The sequence below is a fragment of the Taeniopygia guttata genome, chromosome Z, assembly GCF_048771995.1.
Source record: "Taeniopygia guttata chromosome Z, bTaeGut7.mat, whole genome shotgun sequence".
NCBI classification, from domain to species: Eukaryota; Metazoa; Chordata; class Aves; order Passeriformes; family Estrildidae; genus Taeniopygia; species Taeniopygia guttata.
In genome coordinates, this window is record NC_133063.1 from 41932134 (window position 1) to 41936246 (window position 4113).

Below are 4113 nucleotides of genomic sequence, written 5' to 3' on the forward strand. Positions count from 1 at the left end.
GGCTGGACAATAGGGAAAGATTTCTTTGTGAAAACAGCTGTTCAGCCCTGGCACAGATGTCCAGGGCAGTGGTGGAGTCCTCATCCCTGGAGGGAACTAAAAGCTGTGTGGATGTGGCACTTGAGACATGGGGTAGTGGTGGTATTTGCAGTGCTGGGGTAACGGTTGGATCAAGGGCCTTAGAGGTCTTTTCCAACCTCAGTGATTCTAGGGTTCTATTATTTGAATTTTTTATTGCATTTTTAATTCATTCTATCATCCATTTTGATTCCATTTGATTGTTCATTCCCCATGGATATTCATGTAGCTCCATTTTCCATTTGTCTGATGAAAAATGAATTACATTTGTAAGGAGTTGCCGTCATCAGTTACATGCACCCGCCTACAGATATCCTTCTCACATGGTATCACATCATATTCTTTGTTTGAGCTTCAAAGTCTGTACAATATAAGCCATTTTTGCTGTTTTGATGGAGCTATGACAGTTGTCTGAATATTTGGAATTAAAACTACTGAAGTTGTCATGGTGTTTTATTATCCTAGAAAACTGTCAGACCTTTCAATAATCACTTTCTTGCATTATCAAAATGCCTATCTGGATTCTGTCATGTTCTTCTATGACTCTAACTTCTATTTACTTTTAATTGATTTTGATTTTTCAACATTTTTTTTATGCTGGCCATTCTTCTAAGTAGTCTTTCTCATATAGTTTTTCATAAAGAATATTTATAGTGTTTTCTCTTCTGAGAGAAAAAAAAAGAAAGAAAGAAAGAAAGAAAGAAAGAAAGAAAGAAAGAAAGAAAGAAAGAAAGAAAGAAAGAAAGAAAGAAAGAGAAAAAGGAAAAGGAAAAGGAAAAAAAAAGAAAAAGAAAAAGAAAAAGGAAAAGAAAAGGAAAAAGAAAAAGAAAAAGAAAAAGAAAAAGAAAAAGAAAAAGAAAAAGAAAAAGAAAAAGAAAAAGAAAAAGAAAAAGAAAAAGAAAAAGAAAAAGAAAAAGAAAAAGAAAAAGAGAAAAAAGGAAAAATAGTATGGTTTTTCACATCAATGTAATCGTAGTAGACAATTTGGGAGCTATAATCTTTTGGAAGGAAATTCTATCATTGTCAACAGTCTTTAGCAAATGTTCATTTATTCAAAGCTTACCTCTTGTCATTACAATACTTTCATGTTTCCACAAGTTCCCCTAAACCACAGCTTCACATTACCCAGGCTGTAGTAAATGCCATCAGATACAGACAATTGTAATGAAACTGTTGGCTCATTTCTCATTTTATATTGTGTTTACCTCCAGTGAATCACTCAGTAAGTCCTGTAATTCCTTCAACATGGAGCAGAAGACATCTGAAGGGGTCTAAGATGCAGATAACAAGCTGCTCTGTAGGAGAAGAAACAACAAGAAAACAATAGCTGCATTGCAGATAATAAAATGTTTATAGTGTAAAACCTGGATATTCAGAGATAAAACCAAAGACAGCTAATTGCTTGCAGCTGAAGCAAGACAAAACAGGATGTGTAGCCAGAGGTATACACAGGGGAGGGTGTTGCAAGGTCACATCACTGCTAGGGATACTAAACAACACCACAATTTTTATTGTTTTGAAAGGCTCACAGTTCTTCTTATCTCTACCTGCTTTAACTTCACCATCCACCTCAGAGATTTTTGTTCTGCCCATGTGCTGAATCTTGACTTGGTATGACCGCGTGTGACTTCAGTGGGAGAGCACCTGGGAGGAGAGGTGTGAAGGTACAGAGAGGCTCTCCCACCTCTTGCCTTGCTGACAGAGGTTGCTCCTCAAGGTGAACTTGGGCAGAGATTTGTCTGCTTGTCTTGCAATTAACCGAGATTGACTCTTGTGAAGGCTTTTTTTGTGGCAGTCATGCCAGCAGGATCTTTCTTTGTAATTAAAGCAAGCAAGTCATGTTATAAAACCACACAAAACTCCTGCACGGTTGGAGGACTGTAGGGCTTGATTGCAAGCGAGTTCAGAGTGCTGCAGCTTTCCTTAGAATCCCTCAGAGGGAAAGATGTTGGTTACACAATGACCACATAGAGAAGTACATCTTGCATGGGAAAACACAGTGACATCATTTTTTGTATGGCTAGTGTTTTGTCAGAAGCCTGTACAAATGCCTGTGCTGGATATTTATTGTGATTTGACTCTTGCCAGCAGCTAAATACCATGCAGCCACTCACTCATTACCCTCTGCTCCTAGTGGGAAGGAAAATTTGCAAGCAAACAAAAAAAGTAAGCTCTTTAATAATTGGGAAAAAAAAAAAAAAGCTTTTAAAAATATATTGATGATACTAATAATGCAAAGGAGAGAGAGGGAGAAACAAAGACCAAGAGAAACAAATGATGTTCACCACCCACTGCCTGATGTTCAGTGTGTCCTCAGACAGAAATATCCCCTGGCCAAATCCCCCCAATTTATGTCCTTCATGGTAAGGAGTACCCCTTTGGCCAGTCTGGGGCAGCTCTCCTGGCCATGCTTTCTCCTGGCTTTTTGTGCACCTTCTCATGGGCAGAACATTGGACATTAAAAAGTCCTTGCTTGCAGTGAGCACTACTGAGCAACGACTAAAATTTCACTGTGTTGTCAACATTATTCTCATTGTGTAGTCAACATTATTCTCATTCTAGATCCAAAACACAGCACTATACCTGCTACTAAAAAGAAAATTAACTCTACCCTAGATGAAACCAGGACAACTTTGGAGAAAGCTCATCATCCCCGAAGGATTCCCATAGCTCATTTTTCACCAGCATGGCAAGGTGTAAGGACAAAGCTGTATGTGGCTCTCACTCCACTTCTTTTTCTGCTCCAGGGCTGAGGGCAAATTTGAATTTTATTAATTTTCCATGTATTTTCTGAAGCCTTCATTTTCCTGTGAATCTTGCTCTTGAGCATTGTGTACAAGCCAGGCATCAGCCTGTTGTTAACACAGAGGAGGAAGAGTCAGGAACACACCACAGCAGGCAGAGCTGACTGGGGCACAGTTCTGCCCCTCCACCTTCTAAGATGGAAGCAACACGACCTCAGAATTTATCCTGTCATTTTCCCCACCGGAGCACACGTGTAAATTATGCAATCTTTACATAGTTGTTGCTATTTTTACAGCAGCAAAATCATGGTTTCAGCCCAATCCTTACATGTTATTTAGTACAGCTCCAGTTCAGGAAACTGAGCATATGCTTAATTAGGGTGAAATTAATGCAAGTTTTTTCAATTTAATCTGCACTTGAGTGAAGATGTTGCCCTGAAAGTGAGACAGTAAAAACCAACTTTGTAAAAATAAAAGTACCTTTGCAAAGTGGCCTATTAATATAGAAAGCCACACTTACAAAGTGGGTTGTTTGTACAAAAAATGTGAATTTCTGGGAACAAGGATAGTTTCCTATGTGTTTTTTTGCAGTAGGAGGTCAAACTACTTGAAAGTAGAAAGTTCAACAGAATTTAATTACAGCTCATTATGGTTTTATTAATAATAAGAACATGACCTAGCATTTTAAAAAATGAAGATTAATCAGTTTAATCATCTTTGATTTTTTAAGATTGCTTGTATTATCATCTTAATGACTCACTTTTTTTTTTTTCCCAGATGGCTTAGGAAGTTAGAGATAATTTTTTTAATCATATTAAGAATTTTCTTAAGAGCAACTTTAGTTTCACACAGTGTGACATTATGTTGTGCAGTCATGAACCCAAATTTTTTTTGAAAGTCCATTATCCCTCCCACCTTCCAAAAACAGTATGCAAAAAAGTAAATTAAGGGGAAAACATGTGTTAATACCTCAGCCACAGTATCCAAATTTTACTATAGAAAATCTATGGAAAAAAGGCATCTTCAAAACCTCTGAGTAAATTTTCTGATATAACACAGTTATTTCAAGAAGATCCAGGAAATCACCTATTTTAAAATGACATTAAAGCACATTATTGCCCTTGAAACTCAAGATGTTAAATGTCTACAAAACATCAAAATTTGGGATTCAGTGTTAGTCATTTACATTACTAATCAGATAGTTTTGCTGATCAGAACCCCAAAGCCTGTCAGGGGGTTAGGGTATGGTGTGTTGTTTATTTGAAATTTATTGGTATTTGGTTTGATACAG

General features: G+C 37.1%; 1 protein-coding gene across 3 annotated transcripts in view; it reads left to right on the plus strand.

Annotated features, from left to right (window-relative positions):
- RIT2 (Ras like without CAAX 2) overlaps positions 1 to 4113 on the plus strand; it is a 217809-nt gene that overhangs the window by 93566 nt on the left and 120130 nt on the right. The gene's annotated exons all lie outside the window — the stretch shown is intronic.